This window comes from Balaenoptera borealis (genome assembly GCF_965194805.1).
Source record: "Balaenoptera borealis genome assembly, chromosome: 14".
NCBI classification, from domain to species: domain Eukaryota; kingdom Metazoa; phylum Chordata; class Mammalia; order Artiodactyla; family Balaenopteridae; genus Balaenoptera; species Balaenoptera borealis.
In genome coordinates this window covers 18,212,510-18,233,510 of record NC_138875.1, presented here as the reverse complement: position 1 = coordinate 18,233,510, position 21,001 = coordinate 18,212,510, and positions in this window count along the sequence as shown.

Below are 21,001 nucleotides of genomic sequence, written 5' to 3'. Positions count from 1 at the left end.
CCCTTCCTAGTGGAAGCAGCTCATTCTCCTGGGTTTGAGAAAATCAGCTTCCCTTTGCTCAAAGACTCTAGAATAACCTTGCTTGGGGCAGCTGCCTGGCAACAGATTGTCTATTCTCCTGAAGACTTACCCCAATTACCGCTTACTGTCCTCAGACCTATAACTAGATTCATATCTCAGCAAGTTCCAGAGGGACAAATGCAAAGTCTGATCTGGGAGGAGATAGCTTATACTAAAAAAAAAAAAAAAAAAAGTAAGATGTTATTCGCTTATAATGACAGAAAGCTAACATATGTGTGAGAATGATTTCTAAGGGTGTTAGACCAAAGATGACGAATATAACGTTGGATTGAGCTGAATTTGTTGATATGAATACACTTAACAGAGACTTTAGATTTGTCATAATTACCCACTTTCTTCTTACTTCTCGCCCACCCTCAAGCCTCTTCAACTACCACCTCCATCTTGTCCTGTTCCTCGACTCACTGGAGAAAATTAGTCTTCCTCTTAGTCCACCTCCTCCATTTTACCACTTCTTTTTTATCCCTTTCTCTTTCTCCTCCTTCCATTGCCTCTCCTTCTTTTCTCAAGACAGAAAAATTGTAAGAATAGTGCTAGTGATAGGCATATATCAAGGGAAAGGAAATTCATAAATTTTGAGGGGAAATTAAACAAAAATAAGAGTCCAACTGATCAAGTGCCAGGTGTATTCATGTACCTGAAACACCCCCTTCAGATTTTCCATTCTAGTTAGGATCTCAGGGGTAAGGTCTTTCACAAACAGGGCAACTGAGGCCTAGAAACATTAAGTCATCTTCCTCGTACTATTTCTATTGCCCTCTGTGGTATTCCTCTTCTATTATTTATCATTAAAAATTATAATATTTTATTTCCATTAAAGATTTTATTTTTATTTATGTATTTATTTGCTTATCTTTAATGACCTAGAACAGATGCACAATTTTATAGCAGAGTTTTAGGGGGAAATGTATTCAAAGTGGCAAATAACCAACTTCAAAGAGAATTTGAAATAGAATCCATTTTTAAGTTGAGCATTGCTTGGATAATCCTTCAAATGACAACTGAGAAAGGGAATCGGTAATTAGATTAAATGGTTAAGATCACAGATTTGGGGGTCAGAATGCCTGGGTTCAGATCTAGTTCTGCCATTTCCTAACTGTGAAACTTGGGGCAAAATATAATCTCTCTGAGCCTTGGTTTCTTCATTTGTAAAATAATACCTATTACATGCTGGTGTTATAAGAATGAAGTAAACTAATAGATGTTAAAGGGTAGGACAGGACTTGGCACATAGTAAGCTGTATATCTGTAAGTTTTATTATTAACATCATTTGAGGGCATTATTTTTATCCTGACTTTATAAATAGGAAGCTTAAACTAAGTATCAACTGACATGCTCCAGCAGCATGGCTGGTAAATGAAAAAACTGAGATTTGAAACCACAGCCATTCGATTCCGAATTCCACGTCCTGTCTTTGAGGCCTTGTGGCTTTCCTTTTAATAATCAAACATACAGAAGTAGATGTACCACCTAAGAGAACCCACCAATTAAATAACTTCCAATGTATAAGAGTTTCACTCACATAAGTGGCATTTTTTTAAACTTGGAAGGTATTTTTAAATTGCTAAATAGTTTAAATGAGATTAATCAGTTTTGGACAAAAAATAATTGTTTTATTAACGATATGGAGGAGAAAGAAGAGAAAGTGGGAAAAATTGCCCTTTATCTTATGATAATCCTCAAAAATGGGTCACAAAACGTCCTCAAGGAATCACATGATTTCTAACTTCTAGACTCAGAAATAGTCCCTTGTTGATGCTCTAGTCACTACTGCATCTCATGTTTTGGGGAAAGAGGAAAAAAAACCCTATTCTTCCTCCTGATTTATGACTTATTATACAAAAAAGAAGCCCTTAAATGTTATGAATTTTTAATTTTTTTTCATTTAGTTGATTCTCTTGCTGAGAAAAGCGACTGCCAAAGAACTGTGCCTAGTATGAGCAATAAACATCAACCATATCTGCTGCATTAATAATTTAAACATAAATAGTCAAACAAAATGATCTGGCAGGTCCCACAGGTGAATCACACAGAGTTTTAAAGGTGCTGGTATGTTTAAACCAGGCAGCTTTTAAATGAAAATTTTACCCCAAGTGTGGTCAGAAATGTGTTAGAGAGCCCATGGATTCAACATTCATTCCACTACCACACTGATCTTACTGTTTTCACCAGGATACATCCCTACCCAAGACCTCACTAGGTTAGGACTTCCCTGGTGGTGCAGTGGTTAAGAATCCACCTGCCAATGCTGGGGACAGGGGCTTGATCCCTGGTCCGGGAAGATCCCACATGCCACGGAACAACTAAGCCCGTGTACCACAACTACTGAGCCTGTGCTCTAGAGCCCGCAAGCCACAATTACTGAGCCTGCATGCCACAACTACTGAAGCCCTTGCTCTGCAACAAGAGAAGCCACCCCAAAGAGAAGCCTGCACACCTCAAGGAAGAGTTGCCCCTGCTCGCTGCAACTAGAGAAAGCCTGTGGGCAGCAATGAAGATCCAACACAACCAAAAATAATAAAGTTTTTTTAAAAATTAAAAAAAAAGAGAGACCTCACTAGGCTATGTTTTATCCATGGGATTAAGGTCAAGGCCATCTCTAAAGTGGTTGTATCCCATTTACCCTGAACTGATGTCCAGCATGGACTTCTGATTGGCTGGGCATCCATTCTGACTGGTCGGTCTCTGTACCTTTTTTTTTTTTTTTTTTTAAAGCTATTTAAAATACCATTGTATTTGTAGTTTTCTATCTCTGCAGTAAAAAGTTATCATAAGTTTAGTGGCTTGAAACAACACAGTTTATGATCTTACAGTTCTGTAGGTTAGAAATCCAACACAGGTCTCCCTGGGCTAAAATCAAGGTCTTGACAGAGCTATACCACGTTTCAGAGGCTGTAGGGAATAATCCACTTCCTTGCCTATCTCATTTTCTAGAAGTTGCCAACATTCCTTGGCTTGTGACCCCATTCCTTCATCTTCAAAGCCAGCAACCATGGATTGAGTCCTTCTCACATCGTATCACTACTAACTTCCTCTTCTGCCTCCCTCTTCTACTTACAAGTACCATTGTGAATACAATGGGTCCACCCAGATAATCCAGAAATACCCCCCTATTTTAAGCTCAGCTGGAATTCCATCCGCAGGCTTCATTGATTCTGGAGATTGGGACATGGACATCATTGGGGACCATTTATCTGCCTGCCACAACTATTCATGCAGCTATCCCTGCATACTCTCTACTGCTCACCCAAATATGCCCTTTGCTGCAATCAAGCTAATCTTCCCATTGACTCTCAAGGTCAGTGCATTTTCCCATCTCTGTGCTTTTCCCTACTTGCCTCTTCCTCTCAGCTAAGCCCTTTCCCTTTCTCTCAGAGTCTGCCTATCCTTCCAGGACCGGCTTAAGTTTCGCCTCCCACATGGAGCTTTTCCCATTTCAGAGTGCTCACCTTATATTTGTCCCCCCGCCCCACCCCTTTTCTGAACTTCCATTAGAATTCTGTTACGTGGACATATACAAAATTGCCAATAGTTTTCTTACTTACAAAAAGAGAAACTGTTTACAATTTATCCTAATACTCACTTACCCACAATTTGTCATTTAGTTGTTCCTGAATTATTTTATTTGTATTTGTTTTCTCTTCCCATTTGGATTGTAATCTCTTTGAAACCAGAACTATGTCTCATACTTCTTTGTAATCATTCCCTTACAACTGTCACTTGCTCAAAAGATAGTGGTTCATTTGGTATTGATGTAACTGGACAATGCTCTACCTGTTATGGTTGTTTCTTTGCAAGCAACAGAATTACAATCTGGCCAATTTAAGGAAATTCTAATTTATTAGAAGGGTAGTGAATTCAAAAAGCACACAATATAAAGAGCAGTCAAGCATCAGGAAGTAGAGGGTGAAAATAACTTTAGAAATGCATATAGTATTGACTGTGAGTCAGCCCCCAGAAGTTTGGTTCTGTGACAAAACCCCAGAAGAAAGATTACCCTGGCTTAGGTCATGTCCTTACTCTAAGAATGGGGAATGGAGCTAACAACGACACTTGGATTGACAGATCCTAGAACCACATAAAATGTGGGGAGAGCAGTTTCTCAAAAGAAAGGATGCTCATACCAAAGAAAGGATGTAGAGATACTGGGTAGACAAAATGACCAATGCACATGAAACTTCTGTGTTAATTGGCAATGTCAATAAAAAAACAAGTAGAGACAGAAAAAAGTATAAAACAAAACACGGGCAAAAAAAAAAAAAAAAAAACACGGGCAAGGATGACTCTTAGTAGCTTATTAAAACCTTTACCTCTCCTCTCTAAGTAAGCAACTACTTACCCTGAATTGTAAAAAAGAAAAAAAAAAGAATCTTCTTTTTATAGAAGCAACATCAACAGCTAATATTTACTGAGCATATATTATAAGCCAGACGTTGTACTAAAATAGTGCATGCATTTTCTCATTGAATCCTTATGACAACCTCCTGAGTTGAGTACAGTTGTTGTTCTCATTTGATGATGAAGGAAGTGATGCACAGAGAAGTTATGCAAGCTGCCCATGCCTTGTATCTGCGAACTGTAAAGGAGAAGTAGTGATGAGGCGAGGCAAAAGAGATGGAAGGGGAGAGGTACACCTATGTCATTTGGACATCAGTGACATTTGAGAAAACCAGGGTTAAGGAAGACAGCTTTAATTCAGTCATTCATTTAACTAGGCACTGTGCTGGAGGCCAGTAAGTGACAGAGGGAAGGGCATCTATTGTCTAGTAGATCTAGACTGACACTTGGGCAACTGATTCCAGTGCAGAGTGAGAAGCCCTACACTAGAGCTCCCTCTACTGAGCAGAAAGAACTCAAAGAGACCCATGACCCAGGGCATAAGAGGAAAAGGAAGGTTGAGGGAGTTTCTCCAAGAGGAGGTAGGTCTTGAAGACATAGAAAATAGTCATGGTCAAGAACGCAATCCTAAGAAAAGACATCAAGATGAGAAGGAACCCAGTGTATCTAGAGAGCTGCAAGCAATGAGGTATGATTGAAGCATATGAGTCATGATGGGAATTTGGGGATGAGAATGACATGAGATTAGATGGAAAACATAGGTCAAAGCCACTTTTTAAAGGATTTTGAATGCCATACTAAGTCATCTGCTTCTTAAACTACAAGCAGTGGAGAGATTCTGAATATGTTTAAAGCCTGTATATTAATGACAAGATCAGGGGGCACTATGAATGTTAGACTGGAGTTGGGGATGACCTCCAGCTTTCTGATTTAGGTCACTGGGAAACTGTGGTACCATTTATCCCAGGACTGGATTCTAAGAGGAAGGATGGGTTTGAAAGGAAATAAAATGAGTTTGGTTTGGGGACCTCCTCATGTCAATATCCAACAGAAAGTAGAAAAGGTAGGGTAGAGCCCAGGAGGCATCAATACATGGGGAACAAGAACTCACAACGATTGAGAAGGTTAGAGATGGAATAGTGGATGAGATTACCCAAAGAGAACATGCAAAATGAGAAGAGAGAAAAGAACATAAACTCTGGAGGCACCAACATTGAAAGATAGGAAGAGGACGATAAGCCAGGCAAGAAGGATCAGAAGGAATTAAAGGGTTAAGAGAAATGTTAAAAAAAAAAAAAAGTAATAAATAAAGAGACAAGGAAGTGTCAAGGTCACAAGTTACTGCATACCCTTCAACTAAAGAGGAGAACTCAATCTTTTCCACAGGATTTGGCTACTAGGAAATTACTGGTGATCCTATTGGTTAGTTGGTGTTGCACGGTAGAGCCAAAGTCAGGGAGTTGAGTGTAAAGGGCAGTTGAAGAATTAGGGGCCATGAGAATATTTTATGAAAATGAAGGAGAGAGATAGCTGGTGGTGGATTCATGGTAGGAAGAGTGCTTTTAGAGACAAAGAAAGAAATGGAGATGAGAAGTTGGAATGAAGATGAAGTGGGGGAATTGGCATCCCAGTTGGAAGGGACAGATAGAGGCCCTGGTGAATTTTTGGTCCAGAAGAGGTGGTATGCTCTTTCCCTGAGACAGAGATACTCTGGTTCCCCCAAGATTCTTTTCCTCCTTTCTTTTCCTTAACTTCTCTGACCTTTTAAAATTCAGTCCTAGTATGGAGATCATGACTGAGATCCTGTATGCAAAGCACCTGGCCCTGTGCTGGTTACATAACACAAGGTCAAATAATGTTCTTTCCCTCTCCACTCCTCCTCTTTGGGCTGGACCACTCTCTTCCCATTTTCCCTTTGCTTATGAAGGAGATGAAATGCCCCAGGGCCAAACTGCCAAGATTGACAGATCAAGTAGCCGCGACACATTAATTGTGAGAAGGGCTGTAAGAAACAGTTGGCTACAGCTCCTAAATTCCATCTTACGACAATGGACTTCCTATTGGAAGCATGCTCCCCGTGGGCTTCACAGAGTTGGCCTGTGAAGATATTCCCATCCTTTCTTCCACCCTCCTACTGTTTCAGGTCAGAAGTGTACAGAGCATGGGTGGGTCACGTAGCCCAGCCAGAAAGAGCTAATGTGAGTAACAGGCCAGCCTCTGATGAAATAAACAAGGAACATAATTCTGATTGTGTCTGTTCCATTTGTCTTGGATTCCTTGGTCCAATTAAACTTAGGAAACACTATGTGTAATACAGTACTTACAATACATATTGGCAATAAAGTAAATAATTGTTTAAAAAACACACATTTTTACAGTTTGATCATGGATTCTGTTTTGAAAGCCACATTTTTTTAGCCAGATTTTTAGAGCCACATTGGATAGAACAGGTATAGAACAAGATTTGATCATGTGAATGGTCATCAGTCAAAAAAACCCTTAAAATTAATTTGGGGATTCATTTCCCATCATAGTTCAAGTATGTACTATCTCAAGCAATGCAAAATCGAGAAAATTTGTAAATGGGCTTGTATTTGGTGGATTTGCATGAATAAAATTTCTATAGCTTTGCAAAGATATATTTTTAAGCCTATTTTTGGGAGATAGTCTTAGTTGGGTGTTCCATTTGGTTTGGTATCCAATATTCATAAATTGCCATCTTTTTCTGTTGTGCTTTATCCTAAGTATATTCCATAGTATGTTTTCATAATTAATTGCAAATAGATGTATAGTTTGTAATTAATTTCAACCGGGCACAGTGAAAAACTTGAAAACCTCAGCGTGGAGGCATCTTTCTTGGTAGAAGTTCAATGAAATCCCCAAATATCTTTGTTTTTGCAATCCATAATTTGCAGATTATTAATACAATAAATCCTTGTTGTCTGTGAGAGGTGGCATCATACCCACAAACTCCTGTGCAGAAAGCCCACAAACTAAAACTCCAAATGGAAAGAAAAAAACCATGCGGTTTCTGTGTATGCTCATTACCTGCTTCTGAAGCCATAATATCTCGGCCTTTTATAGATCTTATAACAGGCTCTGCAGGAAACAGCTGCAGTCATCAGCCACAGGACAGACTAAACACACAATCTGCGTGGAAGGAGGCCTAGATGCTTTTGGACCCCCAATTTTAGGCACAGGAAAGAGCACCGTCAATAGCACATTTTGTACATGTATTTAAAATCAAACAGAGTGTAGTGTGTTTTATAACTTAAGGGATTTGAGAAAACAAAGAGTCCGCCCCCAAGTTCTGCCATCTTTGGTACAAGCTTTGGATTGGTTAAGGGGCTTGCCCAAGATCCCATGTTTAGCAGGAGACACAGCTAAGATTCAAAGCCAGTTCTGGCTTCTGTGTCTATGTTCTTTCTATTCCCCTCCAGTGGCTCTTTCAAGGAGCCTGGGAGAGGGACACAGCACAACTAGGTAGCATCTACCCACACACTTGGTGCCACTGAACTTCTTCAAATCTAAACATAGAACTATAACCCCTGTGACTCCCAATCTAGAATTCCTCTCATCACACCCTTCTAAGGAAAACACTAAAATGAAGACACCCCTTCCCCAGTCCCAAGTTCAAATTCCACACAGCCGTGTCCTCGTTTTGAAATCACCCAACTTGTCATAAATTCAGCTGGACTAGTTAGAGTTAAAGCACTGACAAAACTGAACACTTGGTGACAGAAGTCATAGTTGTTTCGGGAGCTAGGGTTCACCTTTCTGAGACCTCTCTGGTGCCAACCCAGAACCAATATCCCAGCGTCGCTGGAGGGGAGGATGGCGCCCTGCATTTCAGAGAAGATTTTAAACCGTGATCCTGACTCCTCATCAACATTAAAAATCTCCAGGCAATTTTCATAAGAGCAAGGGGGTGGTTGCCTGAGGCTTTGGCTGACAGTCAACCAAACTAATTACATTCTGTCTACTGTGTCCTCCTGCAGTTTCAATTGGATGTGCTCTTTTTTTTTCACTTCCTGTCCTAATCTGAATGTAGGGTTGCTCTGTGTTCTTAGGCAGATGCTGCCGTTCTTCCTGGTAAGAGAGGCTTTTCAGATTTGTTTTTTTCGTACAGAAACTTTTTTGAGACTTTAAATAAAAGATGTCTTCTAAATGATCCTAAGATCCCGGTACCAAATAAATTTTCAGTGTAATGTCTGCTGGTAATGGGCTATTTATATTGTTATTTTCTCTCACCAAGTATTGACATGAGCAGACATGCTTAACCCCAAGGTGATAATGTCCTCCTTAGAGACAGTCAGCGTCATGGCAATGCCCTTAGCTTTCCCTGTCTCCTCTTCTTCCCGATTACAATCTCTCCTGTGGCTCTTCCTACCGGTGAATTTCAGGGACAACTCACACATTTTGTGGCACGGTTGTAATGAGAAAACCTTAAGCTAGTTTTATCTATCTGTCTATCTCTCTGCCCATTTATGCCTCTGTCTATCCATATTGCAGTTAAAGAAGAAAGGGAAGAAATTGTTAAAATCCTGATCTTTTCTGGCAGAGCTCCTCTGTGAACTCCAGCATATAGCCTTCAGTGGAATAAGAAAGCATTGTTTGGTGGGAGCTCAAAAACCCGGGAGACACGACTTTTATTCCTTCTCTCCCACCCACACTAGCTTCCAGCTCCATGACCTTCCATAAGGGCTCTCACCTCTCTGAAGCACACGTTCTCCAGCACTAAAGAACTGAAGAGGCGCCAATGGTGGGTCTTCAAGGACTCCTAGGACGTATAAGTTTATATACTTTCCTCCATGGATAGAAAATATGAGTTTGCACGTAAAACGCTGATAACGAACTTTAATGATTGGCGTTTCTGTATTGATAAAAACAATTACCAAAAATTCTCAGATATTCCAGTCAGACAGATTAAAAAACACTGGCTAACATTGTGAGAGGCTTACTCCATGCCAGGCACAGACCTGGGCCCTTTATCTGTCTTAGCTCATTCGATCCTAACTTGTTAGTCCCACTTTAGAGGTGAAGAAACAGAGACACAAAAGGATAATTTTCCCAAACTAGGATGAGAGAAGTTTCACACCCAGGCAGTCCGATCTGGAGTCCAAGATCCTCCCAGCTCTGCACGGCCGCCTCCTCAGGGACAGGCACTTGATCAACTTCACTTCACCTCAAACATTGATTAATGTCCATCGGAGTAAAAAGTGCGGTCCCTTCCCACCCTCATCCTCAAATAAGGACATAGAAGAGAGACAAGTAAGATTGTCTTCTGTGATGAAACTGTAATCTACACGTGAAGAATCCAAGCAAAGATACTCAAAGTCATTTAAAAAGATAGACGACTTCCTAACCTGCTCGTTTTGGTTCTGAATGGATGTGATTTTTAAAAATCGTTTTCTTACTTCTCGGCGTAGGCTTGGTCAAGACTTGGGTCTCCCTTGTTTCACGGCTCACTCTCATGGTCTCTATTTCCCGGAAGGGATGCCAGAAGAGAATAAACTATATAAAGGATAACTTATCTTTAAAAGATGGGTCATTCAAAAGGAGTTTGGTTGGCCATGAGACACTGAGTGTGTGTCCTTGAGTCAAATGTCACCAGTGCCTATGGGAGCCCAAGCCAGAAAGGAGGGGCCTCTGGGCAAAACTCTACTTGATTGCTGTGGTGGTATGTGTGTCCCTGTGAGGAGAATGGATGTCTTAGGTATCTTGACTTGAGTAGACTGTCTTCAGACCATAGAGCCACATCCCTCTGTGCTTACTCCAAGCCCATTAAACTTCCTCCTGTTGGCTACCTGGCCTGTCACGGCAGTGCCTACAGGAGGATAAGATACAGCCCCACCAGCATGAGTACAACTTACACCTACCTTTCCCATTGCCAACCAGTTATTGGCATTCTGATTAGACATAGTCTCAAGAACTGTGCTCATGTGAGTCTGTCCTTGGAACCATCCCTCATCACTGGGATTGCAAAGCTCGGTTCCTGAGCCTGAAAGCAAAGGATCACCCCTGATGCCATGGCAAGTCCATGAAATAATTGCTCCCTCCTGGGGCCTCTGAAAAGTGCCTCTGTTCTCTCCTTATGATGTGCCTCTGTATCTGGGACCCTGCACATGTATTCCTTTAAACTTCCCCATCTGTGGTATGAGGTTTTCTATGACCCCAGGAGAAAGTCTCAACAGATGTGTCTCTCAACCCCAGTTTGAAGCCTTCAATACAGTAAGCTGCAGTTTTCAGTTAGGGATGAACATGGCAATACAATGTATTCTCACGGGTACATATTGGTGTTTATACTCACACGTGTGCCTCCATTTGCAAGACAAAAAGAAGTATAAAATCTGAAATAGCAAAACTGGAAGTGTGAAATTTGTCTTTATCAGAATATGTTAAATGTCAGGATAAAAATCTTCTCAAGGGAACAAACAGTCTCCTGGAGCATTTCTAGCTGACAGGCCGTGTGTGAGAGGCACACAGCGAAATCCCTCATGCCTCCTCTTCGGCTGAACACCGCTAGTGTTTTAAAATTCAGACGTCGTGACACCAGTGACAAAGAGATCTTGAGAAAGACATCCTCAGTGCATCTGAGATATTTCCAGTTCATTGTAAAGAAGGAAATGAATAGACGGCAATTAAAACCAAACTTTATATAACTCAGCTACTGTGTGAAGTATGTACGGAATTGTGATCCGAGAAAAGACAAAAACCCCAGCTTGAGTCGCGTTACATATTGTATGAGAAGGATGTGTTTTGAAGTAATTGACATTTCGAGAGTTAGCAGAAATAATTAGTCTTGATGTCACCTCTATTTAAGTCAATCTGAGTGCAAATCAGAAATTAAAATGTTAACCAACTAGCTTGATTGCCTGTTTTGAGTTAGGCAGTAAGTATTTAAGTGACATCTTCATATCCACCACTGTGCTCGTCGGGGGGTGGGATACAAAGATGGTCCCTGCCTGCAGATTCTTATAGTCTAGTAAAATAGACCTATATCCAAGAAACAGCTAGGAAATGCAACCTTTATATCCAGTCTGAGGTTACATCAGTGATTCTCAATGAGGGGCAATTTTGCCCCCCAAGGGACATTTGGCAATGTCTGGAGACGTTTTGTGGTTGTTTCAGCTGAGGGAGATGCTACTGGCATCCAGTGGGTAGAGGCCAAGGATGCCGCTAAACATCCTACGAGGCACGGAACAGCTGCCCACAACAAAGAATTATCCCGCCCCAAAGGACAGTAGGCTAGAGGCCACATATGCATACCACACTATTGTGGCATTGTTTTGGACTACAGAAATGCAGTAAAGTTCCCAGAAAGGGAGACCTGAGATGGCGCTTCAAACCTGGGAGGACTGAAGCTGTCAGAGTACTTGTATGTGCCAGGAAACCCTCTCATTTCAGCACTGAGATTCTCAGCTGCTACCTAGCTCATTGCACTCAGCTGCCAGCCCAGCCTCCTCTTTGCACTGTGTGGTATCAACACATGTCAAGGTTTAACTAATATTTAATTAAGCATGTATTATGTACCAGGACCTTACAAATACTTTACAGGTTTTAAAGCATTCAGTCCTTGTAACAATCTTGTAAAATAAGTCCTATTGTCATCCCCATTTTAAAGATGAGAAAACTGAGGCACAGGAGACTGAGTAATTTTTTCCTTGTTACATAACTGGTAGATGGCAGAGCTGGATTTAAACCTAGGTGGTTTCACTTCAATCACTATGCAATACTGCCTCGCTGTCGGATGACTTCTACACGGCAGGAGTGATCAGGTTTTTGGCAGGTTTCTTTCACAATAAAGTGTGTGCTCACAGAAACCACCCATAGATGTACCCCCGTAGGCAGCAAATGCACCTGGAAAATCACGAGAGTAGACTTACATCTCCCCCAGGGTATCTCCCCTGTAATTCCAAGGGAAACTGGTGTGCGTGTGTGTGTTTGTGGCGGGGGGGGGAGGGGGTTCTTTCCCCTTTATTCTTGAGTAAAATCCTTGATAGGAAGAAATGGACTATTAAGTTTAGAATCATAGAGCTTGAAGTACAATTGACAGAATGAGTTTCAGATTGTTAAAATAAGTTATGTACCACCTTACAATGGAATTGTATTTAAATAGTTACAATTAGGTGTACTGATAGGGAAGGATTTCCATGTTATCTTGTTCATTAAAAGCAACAAACATTATACGCCAGTGCATATAACATAATCCTGTTTTTGTTAGAGTAAAATGATGCTATCATATGTGTAGAAATAAGTCCAAAGAATCCATACCAGTCTGTTACCCATGATGGTAGAATTTTAACCTTAGGATGTGGAATTAAAAGAAGTTTAAAAAATAAAAAGTAAAAAACTTCTCTCCCAGACTCCCATGGAAAGTTTACTGAGCTGCCGTCATCCAGGGGCAGAGGTCCCGTCCTTGGAGATCCCACTCAAGCCCAGTTCATGGCAGAACTGGGGATGCAGAAAAGTGTGTCTCCAGGGAGCTCAGCTTTCTTTTTTATACCTGCTTTTACTACTGAAGATGCTTTCTCTACTCAGCGTCAACTCCCTCACATCAAATTGCATCAAAAAGGAAGAGAGAGTACATCAACTCCATCCCCCTTCCACCTTCTCAAAGAAAAATCACCTTTTTTTACCTTTTGGTGTATTTAAATTAATGCCTACCCACCTTCCAGGAATATTTTCAGGTTTAAACTTTATCTCTCATTGTAGCATGGGGGAATTTCAAACACTGCTAGTAGATAAAAGAGATACTTCAAAAGAACATCCAGCCTCCTATAAGTAAAATCTTTGCTATATTATCCCTTATACTCAGATAGATTCAATAAAAAAGAAACAACATTTATTTTCTTTGAACGCCTAACATCAAACAGTACTCATGGTACTATAGGGAATATAGAGGTATAATACTCTAGTTTCTGCTGTCAAGCAATTTTAAAAATTAGTTGGAACACAGAGCAAATACATAAATAAGGTACTTTAAGTGCTACAATAAAGGTGAGGCATACTAGGAGAGGTCAGAGGAAGGAGAATTTACACCTGCTTCACAGAGTTCGTGTTGGCTTCATGAAGAAGGAGACATTTGAAATGGACTTTGAGGGAGGGTATAACTGTAACAGGTGAGGATGAGCAGGTGAGACCAAATGAACAGGGGGAGCAGCATGAATAAAGCCCCGGAAGCAGGATAGCATGGGGCATATTCAGGGAAAAATCCAGAGAGCAGGATGGCTGGGGCACAGGAGATTGTATGAGAGAAGTAGGAGATGACTTGGAGAAGGGCCAGAAGTATGTCTCTTTTTAACCAGGGACACTAAGAAATACCTACCTAAAATGTTACTGGGCACACATATAGGACATTTGCTTCAAACAACAGAGAAGAGTATATTACCTGAAAAACCTGCCTCTATAAAGGAAGGAAGGGAGAGAAGGATGGAGGGAGGGAGGAAGGGAGGAAAGAAGAAAGGAAGGAAGAAAGAAAGAAGAAGGGAGAGAGGGAGGAAAAAAGGGAGACAAGGGGAAGAGTGGGGTGGGGGTGTGGAAATCCCTAGCTGCTGAAATACAGATGGAATTGAAAACTTGAGTGTTTGAGGAGAGTGACTGGTAGAGGTGTTGAACTTAGTAACCTAAGTTTTACACAAGCTAAGGAATTAACATAAAATGAAGACATAGACTGTTACTTCTGGGGTGCCAAATGGAAGTAAATTCAAAACCTCTCCAGAAAGACACACAATCTAACCAGGCCACAGATAAATCCCTGCTAAAGAAAAGCTCACAATTCAAAATTATAAAAATAAACAATTCTATATGAGGGTGAGTCAAAAGGCTTAAGAAACAGTGGGACTAGACCCCCAAGAACATCAGGTAACAAAAATTTTATGGAGGGTATAAAATAAATATGTTTAAATGATTGAAGATAAAAAAAAATAAGAGAAAAAACCCATAGCTGCCCCCTCCCCCCTCCAGAAAAAAAAAGAAACGATATGGGGGGAAAAAAAGGAAATGTTGCTAGAGAACCAAGTAGAAGTTCTGGAAATGAAAGTTTTAATCATTGAAATTAAAAACCAAATGAATCAAACAGCAAATTAGATACTGCTAAAGAGAGAATTAATGAACTGAAGATAGAGGAGGGACAATTTTCTGGAATATAATAACAGATAAAAAAATAAAAAATATGCTAGAGAAGTTATAAGACTTGGAGGGAGCATACATCTATGATGAGTTCTGGGAAAAGAGACTAGAGTAATTGGCAGAATAGCAATATTTGAAGAGAAAATGGCTGAGAATTCTCTTGTGTAAGTGGTAGATACAAATCATAAGATTCAAGATGCACAAGGATGTCATGTCCTAGCTGCCTCTCTCCTGACTCTGGTATGGGCCAGAATGAAGCATGAGGGTGTATTCTGCAAATCTGACCACAGTGTAAGGAAAAGACCCATATAGGAAAGGATGGCTTCTGCAGCTGAACTGGCTTCAGCCCTACAGGATTCCCACTTTGTAAGCCAGATCCAGCCCCTTCTCTCCTCCACCCTCCTGCATGTGAGCTTTTGTCTGTGTTCTTTGCCACCAGACCTGGCCTTTAGAGATGTGTTGCATTCTGACCAAAGTACCAAAGAATCCCAATCTTTAATATCAACTGTGACCACATGAGAGTTTCACAAATGGAAAAAAAATTAACACACTTATGTTTCTCCCATTTTGCCAAATCACACAATGCAAGAAACATTTTTTAGTTCAAATCAAGTAAAGGACACCTTCAAATTGACTTGTCAGGGACAGTTCCTGGGTACCCCATCTTAAATTCTCTTACTCTCTTTGCCACTTCTAACGTAGATTCTAAATATCCTTGTATGACCAATTATGGAAAGAACCCTGTTTTGAAGGCGAGGAGGCCTGAGTTCAGACTTTAGCTCTGTTGGTGTCTAGCTGCCTGAGCCTAGGAAATCTCCTGACCTAATAATAACCGTGACCCGTGTTGAATGCTGACTGTGAACCAGACCCCATGCTAGGTGTCTTGTGCACACACTCTCACTTAATCTTTACAAAATCACTTTTATGGCAGTTGTCCTTTATGGTTGTTATTGCCATTTATGGTTGAGGCCATTGAGGTCACCTGCCCACAGTCACATGATTAGAAGGAGGAAGAGGTCCTTGTGACTGCCAAACCCAGAATCTTAACAGCTACAGCCTCCAGCTTCGCTGGTCTTTTGTATTCTTCCATCTCAAATGAGGCCTCTTCACTGCTCTAAAATTCTATGATGTGGTTGTGTGCCTGTGTCTGAGATTGTGTGTGAATTTGAAGTTCCACTGAAGACAGTAAGAAATTTGCATCTATCTCCAGGGAAAAGAAACCAAAGGTATGCCCTATTTTCCTTGGAGATAATGTCTGATCACTTATAACCAAACATGGCTTTCAAAATTTAAAAATAACTATTGTAATTTGTAGATGTTATGATCTTATTTTGACAAATGATCAAAATATTGGTATCTGTAAGGAAAAGTCAATCAGCTTGGGTAATAACACACATCAATTCAATCACTTTGAAATCCTGCATTAGGAAATTAAAATTTTAGCCCATAAAGAGCTTTCAACTCAGAGATTTTGGGCCTTCCTGGAAGGAAAGGACTTTGAAAACATGTACACAGCAATTTGCAATCTGAATCCTCTACAAAGCAAGGTTGTTTAATCAGCTGCCTATTCCCAAAAAGCACCCTCACTGCCTTCTTCCTGTCTTGTATTTTCTTACTTCTTTCTCTCTCTTGTCCTTGATACCTGTGTAAATCCTACCTATTCGACTGTTGTGGTGTGAGGCCCAATTTTTATCCTCTTTCTCACGAGTCCTTCCCTCAATTGACCAACCCAGTCTATAGGTAAGTGAACTCCTTCTTCCAAAGTCTTTGGAGGCTTTGCAGTGGTTTCCTCTCACCGAGCACTTATCTTTCTTTCACTGCCTGTGTTGTTAATTAAGAGTCATATAAAAGTAGGGGCCAAGTCTTAGTCTCTGTCACTGTTTTAAACCTACTCTCTCTGCACATAGCATGTATCAGGTATAAATCTAAATGATATCTACATGTATATGTATATGATCAGTATAGATGTATGATCCACACGGACACATATGCATTATCTTAGTATCCATTTGGGTGCAAGAAACAGAAATCCACTGAACCTAATTTAAGACCAGAGGGATTTGTTATACCAATGCAAGAATATCATCACATAGAACCTCAGTGCAGGAAGTATAGCCAGTCTTCAGAAGACTGAACTGGGACCTGGAAAACATCAGGAGCAAAAGCAACTACTTTCTCATTCTCTTTTTTTTCTCTCTGGGGCCACATGATCTACCATCTGCTGTCTTCTCTTGCTTTTCCAAGCGAACGGCCTCTCTCCGCACCAAGTTTTCATGGGCCAGGGAGCACCATGACCTCTAATGTCTTGTCTCTTAGTTTAAATTCTTAAGAGACAGAATGTGAATGGCCTAGGTCATGGGTCAGGTGTCCAGCTCTGGTCCCATCAACTGTGGCCAAAGAGGAGTAAAATCCCATGACAGAATGAGGAGGGGCCCAGCCCTTCAGCTGGGACAGACAGTTGTCATAGGAGCAGCTCTAATAAGAGGAATTTATATACACATGTTGTTTTCTTTGATTATATACTGAATGTGTGTGTGTGTGTGTGTGTGTGTGTGTCATGAGCAAGTGAGCAAGTGAGTAATTTGAAGAGTTGCTTATTGCTTTTATGAGGAAGAAAAACGAGAAATGAGTTTTTTTCTAATGGAAAAAAATAAAAGCAAGGAAAAGTTGCTGGAGGCTTGTAAGGACAGAGAGATGAAAATAGATAGGATATAAAATTCAATAGAAAAGCACTCCTTTTTGAAGATGTTATTTAAGAAAGAATATTCTGACATCTATCTTCAGGGTGGGCAGAATCTGGAAACAACAGTGGGCAGGAAGCCCATTTGGAGTTTGGATTTTATACTATTCTGTTCATAATATAGAACCAGACCCTAAAGGTTTAGACAGTGTGGGCTAAGTGTCCCTCGCCCAGCCGACAGCATTTTGTTGAAGATATTTAAAGATTAAAAGCAGAGGCAGTTAGTCTACTGTGTAATATTTACTGATATGAGCAGCTCTACTATACAGACATCTTACACATAAATTTAACTATTATTATTGTGTTGCCCTTTTCCAAGAAAGGGTAAAGTAGATTTGTAGAAGCACTTAACACATGTAAATCCTCCACCTCTTTAAACCAAAGCTTGTTGTATTAAAGAGCTACATAAATTTTACAAGGATTCTGTCCTTTTGAGATCATAGCCCTATTTTTTCTTGCAACACAATTAAAGTGATGCCTCTTTGTAAGCCGGTTCCGTGAACTCTGATCCAAGATATCTCATAAAAGCCACTGCTTTCGCCAAGTGCGTAATTGTACTGAGGATATGGCTATGTGCAGGGGTTCCAGACTCGGGTACTGTTAAGAGCTCTATCAGCAAATAGGTATTTCATTGGCTACCACAACCTTCTTTGAACTTTATTTACTCTTTTATTGTGCTTTACCCATGTTTCTTAAGACTGGCTTTAAAAAAATGACTGAAGGCATGACTTCCTTCAAATAGCTAATAGTCCATAAAACAGCTTAGTGCTTGCAAGAGAATGTTCAAATTGATAGTGGTGGAATCTCAAATGCTATATTTTTCCACTGATAAGGGGCAACCCAGGCAGAGATAGCCTGATTTTTATCTGCCTTCTTACCAGTATGTTTCCTCCAACTCAGTTCCAGAAGAAGCAAAGGTTCTATTTCATTTTGAAGGTGGTCCATGCCAAATGAATGTTAAATTTTTGATCAGCTTGAATTATTAAAAATGTAATTCATCCAAGAGGTTAATGGACTATTATTTTGATTATACATACACACACACACACACACACACACATACATACATACATGACCAAATCATATAATGTCCCCATAAATTCTAGTGGAAAAGGAACAAGTAAGATTTAATAGTCTTATCTAATCAAGCTTTATGAGAAAAGTTGGTTTTGGTTTGGCAAAGTCAGGTTTGGAATTCAGCTATTTCTAGACTCAGTGATTTAACATGTGCTCTGTGATATCTGTATGTCTCCTAGGAGGCTACATAATATGAGATCAGGAGCTTTGAAATATGCTTCCTAAATATTTCATAACAGAATTTTTGTTGAGTGCACAGTATTCCATCACACAGCTCTGCTGTAATTTGTCATTATGATTTATTTAGCTAATCCCTGCTTGTTAGAAAATTTATATTTCTAATCTTTCACCATTATAAATATTTCTGTAGTGAACATCCTTGTAGATAAATAATACCCTTTAAATTTGTCTCCCTGGCTCAGGTCTCGCTCTGCTTGAATCAATCTGATCTACCCCTGACTTAGGCAGGTTATTCATCTGGAAACAACACTTTGTTAGAAACAGGATAGTCAAGTATTCTGGCTGTACTCAGAGCCTCCACAATCTAGTTTTTATCTTCTTTTTCTTTGTGATCCCCCAGTGATCTCCCATGGCTCTGCTACTTGAAGTTTGGCTACAACTACCAGGGGATCTCCACACTAGCATCCAAACCATTTCCTCTTAGTGAGAGCAAACTCGGGGAAGAGAGTCCACCAAAGTCCTTCCTGGGGAATTTTGGAACTAGAACCAAGGAATTGTTGTTTCTCCAGATGACTGAGGTAGTAATATGTAAACCTGGGAAGCTTACACTGCCATGTGAACCCTGGAACAGGAGAAGGTTTGCAGAGGGACAAGAGTAAGCAGAGGTAGAGACAGACGGACAGACAGATAGACTGACAGGCATTCTGAGATGAGAAGAAAGGGAAAGAGAAATCAAAGCATCCTTTCCTTGGAGGATTATTACCACAGAACAACGGAGGGGAGGTGGGAAAGGGAGATGTAAGCCTTGCAGAGTGATGGAACTAGTTAATTAGTTCTGCTCATCTCATTGCTGCCCAGACATGTCAAGCTCACAGAGTTGGATTGAGGACTGGACCACCCAAGTAACTATATGGTACACCACTGTATAAATGTATTACAATATTCTTAGGGATATTTTACAAACACTAGAATATCCCCAGCAGTATTCCAACGACACTATAAATGTAGTGCAATGGAACCAATTTTATTTCTAAAATTCTTCTCAGGGAGCCTCCTACATGTGGAGGGAAGGCATTCTTTGACAAGCTGCTTGGAGTAGCAGAAGACACACCCTTCCCCCATGAGACATGCTTGAGGCTCAACAGATGGTCTTAAAATAACCTTGAAACAAGATCAGATCATCTTAAAATCAGGGTTCTCATTGTGTTGAGTGAGGTATATGTGTCTGGAGCCAAAGCTGAGTTAATTTGAGAACGAAGATCTTTGATGCTACCACTCACCTCCTTATTCTCTGCCCTTCCCTTCATGTAACTTCTGACGTTTTTTCTTTTCTGAATAAATTTAGAGAACAGCAGTTTGAAGGAGTGCCAAATTAAAAGCCTGCCCAGAGCACCCCTATGCTAGCCTAAAGAAGGCACCCACACGTCTGGTCCTACATGGCCACCTACCTTCTCCTTACCTTTTCTTAGGCTATTCTCCTCCTTCTCTACATGATGCTTTTTTTTCAAGAACTAGCTAAAATTCTATCTAGTTTAGCCAACAGTGGTTTCATCTAAGCCATCATTTACACTGACCTTGAATCCTCTGCAGAAGGGTTAGTGAGAGTCAGAAACTCAACAGATCTGTACACTAGATGTGTCCCCTGCAAATGCTAGTTGACACAAGGGCATCCATGCTACTAGCTGTCAGCAGAAAGCAGGTCTGTCTCCTATGTAGGGACACGCAAGAAGCTCCATGCCCATAGGGCACCTTACTTTTTTCTGGAAGACCCTGACCAGAAAGTTTTAACATCGTCATAATTAGGTGCTATTCTTCTTCTTATTTCAATCGACTTCTGACCGCCCCTTGAGTTTTGACAAAAATCTCTTCTACATTTAAGCAAATGCGGAGAAGGAAAAAAGAAAGATAATCACAAAACTCAGTCTCTAACAGGCAGCAGGTGGAGGCCAGTTGAATAGCAGGCATCCCTCCTAACTCGAGTCAGTGACAGCCCTGCCAATTCCTCCACATTTTCATGAAGGAAGTGAAAAGAAGAAAATGTATTTGGCAGTTTTAATCAGATAATTACTTTTTAAAAAAAGGTACATTGAATATAATTTCCAGGTTTTTTCCATCTGTTTAAACTTAAGTAGAAGCGCGTCAGTCCTGAACTGACCATGCTACATGATGAATACGCTCTTGAAATGAATGCTTTCAGATGGTTTCTTTTTATGAAACTTGCACAAAGATGTGTCCTGTGGTGGTGGAGTCGGCCTTGGAAGACATCTGGCCACAACATGTGCCTCATTAAGTTACACCTGTAAGTGTGGGGTCATTTTTTATACCAGTAATATTAATAATAAAGGGTTCATTGAATAAGATTATTAATGGTGCCAGGTGGAGGATGTGGTATTCCTTACAGCCTGGTAGGGGATTGGTTAATGTCTTCTCCCGCCAACGTTTCTGGTTTCATG